The sequence below is a fragment of the Bison bison genome, unplaced genomic scaffold (genome assembly GCF_000754665.1).
Source record: "Bison bison bison isolate TAMUID 2011002044 unplaced genomic scaffold, Bison_UMD1.0 scf7180017864111, whole genome shotgun sequence".
Lineage (NCBI taxonomy): Eukaryota > Metazoa > Chordata > Mammalia > Artiodactyla > Bovidae > Bison > Bison bison.
The window spans coordinates 321,618-329,535 of NW_011494683.1; positions in this window are offsets into that span (position 1 = coordinate 321,618).

A 7,918-nucleotide genomic window follows, 5' to 3' on the forward strand; every position below is an offset into this window, starting at 1 on the left:
CTTCACAGTCCAACTCTCACATCCATATATGACCACTGGAAAAACCATAGCCTTGACTAGACGAACCTTTGTTGGCAAAATAATGTCTCTGCTTTTGAATATGCTATCTAGATTGGTCATAATATGTTAGGTACATCATATAATATAAATAATATTATAATAATTATAAGCTATAATCTTTTGAATGTTTTCTCCACTAAGGCACTTTTAAAGTATTTTCGTGAAGGAAGATATAGTGCAAGACATCTTAAGGCTAGAGAAGCAATGCAAGCTTTCACTTTGAAATTTTGAGTTATATAATGCTATATAATTGCTGCCTATAGCACCAGTAGGACTAGATTCATAGAATTCACTGAGGTTAAGGGGTAGCCCCATGGACCATTTTCCATGAAGCGAGAGACATGGTTACAAATTATCATCTAATAGTTTAGTGTAAACAAGTATCTGGGAATCAAGAAGCAAACACAAAACAAAAGTCGTCACAAAAAAATACAAAGTGGAAGATATATTTGCAATATTACATACAAACTTTAAACATTATAAAGTTTAAAATTCTTAGTATAGTAAGAGTTCTTATGAATCAGAAAGACAGCCAACCCTCTCGAAAAAGGAACTACAGGCAAGGACAGAAAATTCATCAAAAAAAAGAAAAGAAGAGGAGATTGCCAATGACATGTTTAAAAGTTAAAAAATTAAATTAAATTAAAAACAAAAAAGCAAACCTAATAAGATGTCCTTTGTCTCCTACCCCTTTATAGCGGTTTCTTTTGAAGGTAATGTGAAATTTTCTTGCCTTTCTTGATTCCCTTGCCAGAAAGCACTTTGGTAATTCATAGCAAAAGTTGGAAAATTTTGCATTCATTTCAAGCTATTCTGTGTCAGAATACCTCACTGCCCTAGGCACTGAGGAAAAATCATCACAAAAGGCCCAGCCCAGTCCCGGGGAAGCCCATAGACTCGCCGGGATGTAAGAACACAAATGTTGCTGTGATGGGAACGAGAGCTGCTAGGGTAACTCAGACCGTCTGTTTTGTTTATTTGTTTGTTTTCTTTTGTTTCTTTTCAGTGGGTAAGAGTTAGCAAGCTGATTGTAGGTGATGAGGGGCAGGGAAGGTTTTCACAAAATTCATCACTAAAAGCTGCCAAAGACCTTTATCGGAAAGAACGTAACTTATATTACTAACCAGCTCCCAGAGCAACTGAGGTAATAGAAACACATTTCTCTTTGGGTGCTGGTAGCCAAGATCAAAAGTGATCCCCGAAGGATCTTATAAACATGGGGTCAGGGCACGAGCCACACAGGGGAAGGGCACATTCTTTAGACCCTCCTGGTAAGGGTGATATTTGCAAAACCTGAAGCCTGCCTGCCTTCTCCCTGCCCCCACACACCCGTTCTTGGTCACATCGCCCCCTGTAGTGCCTGATTTACAGCATGGTGCTATTAAATTGAAGCTTTTTTTCAAGGTTTTATTGTTAGAGTTTAAGTCAAGAGAACTGTGGGCTCAGAGTATTTAGAGAAATTGACTCCATATCCCAAGTGTTGGTCTATATAGGACTCAACTGCAGATTCCAACATTTAAGTTTTCATTCATTTAACACTAATTTATGGAAACTGTGTTTTAAGACGAAGGTACAAGTAGTCCACTAGTTCTTTAGATTTATTATCCATGTTTGAGAAAAGTTCTTCCCTCCTGTCTTTTCCCTTTCTGCACCTTTCTCACATTGGAGCTTATGTGAATAATCTTGATTGTAATTGTGAGATATGTGGCTTAATGCACACTGTGATGTTTTAAACTGAAGAATTATAAAGGGAGTGTTAGTATATACAATTCTCTGTTCTTAGAACACAGCTCTGATGAATGCTAAAAAAAGATTTTTTGCTTGCTAAATAAAAGAAAATACAAACATAACAAATGAGATTGACTCTTATAATTGGCAGGTGTTGGGTTTTCAATGGAGACAGACCGAAAAAGACATTCTTTTCTTGATTTAAAATCCACATGGTGGGGGCTCGTCTATCCAAAGGTATTCTTTTAACTGTCAAAACAGAGTTTCCATCAGTTCTCGCCCAAGGGAGCTCTGACCTGGATGGAAAATGCCACAAAGTATTAAAGCAAACTTTAGTTTTGTTTTTTTTTTTTTTACTGTCCTAGTATCTTCCCCTTTTCCTCTGAGTGAAGAGTTGGTTCACTGTGGTCTCATTTGGAATATTCCATGAAGAACACCGACAATGTATCAGATTGGTCATGGTATGAACAATTTTCATGGGTGGAAATACAAAGGCCAGGGTTGAATGAGAGCCTTTATAGAGGCTTTGAACAGTAATAAATTCTGATGAAATGTCTCCCACCCCTGCAGACCATCTTAATCTTTTTCAGGCGCACCCTGGATGGTTTACAGGAGAAGCAGAGCTCCTCTGCAGGACAGAAGGAAGAACAAAACCGGTGGCCTTTCATTCAAGCTGAGAGACAAAATTCACCTAAATTTTACAAAACAGTCTTTGGACAGAAACCAAATGAAAAATTCTTTTCATAGTTGGCCCAGTGGCACACCACCTAAAATGACCGACTTTGCTATCCGTGTTGTCTGTGTGGGCCCACTGGATCAATAAACTGCTGGCTCTTGTGATTTATTTTGTATTGTAACCCAAAGCAAAATGACCTCTGGTATATGAGAGAAGATAATGTGACTTCTTTGAAGAAAAGAGAAGAAAAGGGGGCCATGGACTAAGTACTAGTGGCATTAAAACAAAGAGTAAATAACTTGTCACCATCAGGGTTTCCAAAGATTGCAGCCCACGAAAGCTGAACTCTGCTTGGAATGTGATAAGGTGGCCAGGCCTGTTGTGAAATACTTCTTTGGTAGGAGCTCCAGGCTGACAGGCCATATAAAGAAGTGTTGCAGATTCGAAGCTTATTTCTTGTCAACATATCAGGGGTGGTCCTTTCGCAGCCTAGCAATCTGAGTGACACTGAGCCTTGACCCAAGAAGCAGCGGAAAAGACTGGCTTCCAAATAGGAGAAAAAGCGGGGCTCAGACAACCAGATCTGGATTTTAATTCGCATTCACCACCGCCTCCTCAAATTTATGGGCAGGGGACATGGAAGGAGATGCAGAAGTTAGTAGAAGGAGCTAGAGCTTTGAAGTCAGACAGACCCAAGTTTGAATTCTTTCTTTATTACCTACGAACTGTATGATCCTGGGTAAATCTCTTAGCCTCCGTGAATCTCAACGTCCTAGCTGTTGAATGGGCACAGTAATACATACCTCTTAGCATTGTTTTAAGCAACAGTGAGGGGTCTGTACCTCTCAGCAGTGTTGCTGCTGCTAAGTCGCTTCAGTTGTGTCTGACTCTGTGCGACCCCATAGACGGCAGCCCACCAGGCTCCCCGTCCCTGGGATTCTCCAGGCAAGAACACTGGAGTGGGTTGCCATTTCCTTCTCCAATGCGTGAAAGTGAAAAGTGAAAGTGAAGTCACTCAGTCGTGTCTGACTCCTAGTGACCCCATGGACTGCAGCCTACCAAGCCCCTCCGTCCATGGGATTTTCCAAGCAAGAGTACTGGAGTGGGGTGCCATTGCCTTCTCCCAGCTCAGCAGTGTTGTAAGGATTAAAAGGAATAGCAAAGAGGCAGGTGCGCAGAGTAGCTGGCTCCTCCTGCTTCCCTCTTCACTCATCCCTTAAAATAAGAATAGTACAGAATTGCCCAATGTAGTAACTTTTTATATGATAAAGAGCAATTAAAATTTTTGATTAGGGTGTAGTTGGTTTACAACACTGTATTGCTTTCTGCTATAGAGCAAAGTGAATCAGTTATATATATGCATGTAACCACTTTTTAAAGATTATTTTTCTAATACTCATAATGAAGTATTGATAAAGTTACCTGTGCTACACAGTAAGGTCCCACCTTTTATTTATTTGGCTGCACCATGAGGCATGCAGGATCTTAGTTCCCCAACCAAGATTGAACTGTGCCCCCCGCGTGGAAGTGCGGAGTCTTAACCACTGGACCTCCACTTAAGTCTCCAGGGCAATCTTACCTTGCTAGACACGCTCTTTCACAATTTCTGGCATAAATGTCAACAACTGAATAGTGTATTTTAACGTTATCCTCTTTATTCTCCATCATCGTCTGGTGTGAGAGTGGGCCTTGTATTAGTTTAAATTCCATTTAACAAGTCCTTCCTGAGAAAGGCACAATGACTCTATCTTCATTCTTACATACACTATACACCCTGAATTGAAAGGGAAGTCGCTCAGTCATGTCCAACTCTTTGCGACCCCATGGACTGTAGCCTACCAGGCTTCTCTGTCCACGGGATTTTCCAGGCAAGAATACTGGAGTGGGTTGCCAGAATTAGTGTATAGTGTAAAAGGCCAAAGTACGACACTTAAGTACTAAAAAGAATTAACATTCTGCACACTAAGTATGACTATAATATGTGCCTACAATTGAACAAATCATTTTCTAATCGTAAGAGTAGTCAGGCAGACCTAAGTTATTTCTAATCAAGAAGTAACAGAGGATAACTTTCTAAATTAACATAATAATATTGACATAAGCAAGTTCTGCTGCTGTGTCCAGGCTAAGGGGGAGCTACCTACAGCTTGTCTAGAAGTGATCAGCAGTGACTCAAAAAAAGAAAGCAAAGAGTTTATAACACTGATGACCTTGTGATGTAATCTCAGCATTTTACAGAGGAGGAAACTGAGTCTCTCCGAAAGGTATGTGACCCGCACAGTTACCAGTATCCGAGTCCAAACCTCAAGCTGTATCTCATCTCAAAGCCTTGGGCTCTTTCTGAGTTGCTGTTTCAGATTTCCCCAGATTCTCCTGCTATAATCACATGCTGGAAATAATCTAAGCATTTCCTAAAGTTTTGAAAATATCACACACTATAGCATTTTCTGACATGGTTTTCACAGAGAGGTGATGGAAAAAAAATGGCTTTTGGCACAAGGGAAGGTGGTGGATGGTTGTTGTGGAATAGCCATCCCAATTTTCCATTCCAGGAGGTATAAATAAATACAGAGAACTATCCTCTTGTGAATGCTCATCCAGCCCTCTTGAGGTTTCCATCAACACCAGCCATAAGTATCACTTAGCTCTTCTACTCATTTGTGGCCTGGTAACGTATTCTACCAGGAATTAGCAATTTCTAAAGCTGGCTTGACCACCCACTTGCTGTGTGGCCATGGACAAGTCATTTAGCAACTTTCTCAATCTTAATCATAGAGTAAGAATCTTGACTTGTATTACAAAGATGGCCCTATTTGCATTTACTAAGGACTCATGTTTTCAAAGTTGATTTAAAAAAAAAAGTGTAACTATCATGCCACATATATTAAAAGACTTAACTATATAGTTGTTATTCAAAGACAGCAAGATCAGAATATAGGGGGAAAATGGGATAAATCTTCAGCAATTGCAGCTGAAAAAGAGGCTTGGTAATATTTATTCTTCCAAATTATGTTGTTAAACAAAGCTCCAAAAAGGACTAAATGCCATAGAAATTTACCACTTCTCCATTAAAACAGTTCTCGCGTGAAGCTTCTTTGGGAAGTTCCAGAGTCAGAGCCTATGTTCTTAGGCGAGGTTTAGGAGTGGTTTCCCTATGATCTCATAACCTCTTGATTACACTGATGTCATTTCACTTATCACATCATATTATAATTATTTATTCACGTATCTGTGGCCCCCAGTAGACTTTAACTCTCATGGGCAGGAAACATTCATCATCCTATTCCACTGCCTGGACCATGATAGGCTTTAAATACATAGCTTCTTGAGCTACACCATCATGGAACAGTTGGTTACATATGGGAGAAGCTGTCCAAGTTTATGATGTTTTCCCGGTAGAGTTTCATTTCCTCAACTTATAAAAAGATAATAATAAGGACTTCAGCTTGTATGGAAAATATGTCAGCATCTTCTAACTATATCTGTCTTAGGTCCTTGACACAGTAGTCCAAGTATGGCTAGATTCTGTTGATTCTGGTTGATACACACACACACACACACACACACACACACATATTCACATACACTCATATACCCATACATACACACTTATAGATACACTTACCCATCATATAGCCACACATGCACACACAATCACATATATTCTTTCTCTCTCTCTCTCTCTCTCTCTCTCACACACACACACTCACGCCAGAAGACATGCATAAAGAATAAAATATTGAGAACTCTTACAGGGTGGCAGGTATGTGCTGACCAGGGGAAGACTAATAATTTACCCTGCTCAATAAGAACTCTAGGTTTTATACCAAGGAACATACTTCCTACAAAATCCTGAGTGACAAGTTAATATATCTCTACAAAAAGGTCAGAGGGCACACAGAATCTGACTCCTGAGAGATGCTGTTACTATAGAATGTGGGAAGGCCAAAAGGCCCTTGTTCCTCCTTGGAAATATGGCATTTCTCTTGGGAATTATCAATGTCTTCTTGGTGTGAGGGAGCTACTTGCTATGGAAATGTGGGTATAGATGACCTAAGAACCTGAAGAATGCCAACATTCATTCACAGCTGTTTATTATAAATAGTTATATTTGGTTTGTAGATAAAGCCAAGATAATGTGACAAATGTACTTTTTCTAAAAAAAAAAAAATTCTGAACATAGTGAAAACAAAAATTTAGGAAATAAATGCAAACTGATTCTTTTCATTGGACAAATACTGTATCATGTTGGCAATTTTGGTGTGCATAGCCTTTGTGTGGTCTCATGTGATAATGCAAGCTAACACTAGTTTGTTACTAATATTTTACCTTCAACCCTTTTCTCTATCAAAACAGAGAAGAAAATCTATCCTAAATCAATTACTCCTAAGGTAAATGGCATGAACCAGTGACACTTCAGTTCAGAGACGAGCAGTTGGCATGAAGCAGAAGGGAAGGCCATGGGCTCTGGAGCCTGCCCCCTGGGTCAGGGTACGCACAGCCATTTATTAGCCTTGTGACCTTGGGCAAGTTACTAAACGTCTCTGGGCCTTATTCTACATTTGCAAGTGAAATACCCCTTGACAAAGAGCGGGCACAGTCACAGATCACTCTGGCAGAATCACGAAAAGGGGAAACCCTCTGAAACAACCTAGAGGGGTGGGATGGGGTGGGAGGTGGCAGGGAGTTTCAAGAGGGAAGGGACATAGGTATGCCTATGGCTGAGTCATGTGGATGTTTGGCAGAAATCAATACAATTTTGTAGAGCGATTATCCTTCAATTAAAAATAAATAAAGGTAATTATTTTTTAAAAAGAGGAAATAGATTGGAAGACCCTGGGACATTCATGGGAGAGAAGATAATCCTTGCTGCTCTTTTCAGCAAAACTGAGTGGCAGCATGCATCACTGTCCCCCCTCCACCGCCATTGAAGTCCAAAGACGCTACTTGAGACTGCCTGCTTCCACCCCAGGAGATCATCCCTGGAAGGGATGGCCTTTCACAGAGAAGAAAACAGAGGTTTCAGGGTGGAGAAGACAAAGAAGGTGACCAAGGTGGGGAGAATGGTGCCAGAATCCGAGACCAAGTTAGAAATGGGTAGGAATATTATCTACAGGATCCCTCCTTGCACGGATCTCAATCTTTGGAATTTGTTCTTTTTGAAATCCATCAAATGAACCACAATTTTAATTACTTTTCTCATTTATCACAACATTTAGAAAACTGCCCTGACAATTTAGGATGAAATATAATTGCATATACTTAAACGGTCTGTATGCTCATCTTTGAGACTGAACAGACAGAATAACATGAAGTTTGGTGCCTCCCCACTTTGTCTGGGTACCAGAAAGTTTGGCGGGTGGGGTGGGGGGTGGTACGGTGCTCAGCATGCTGCGTACATGGCAACATGAAGTCCCAGATGCTCTGGAATTTCTGCCTAGCCAAGAGAGGTCC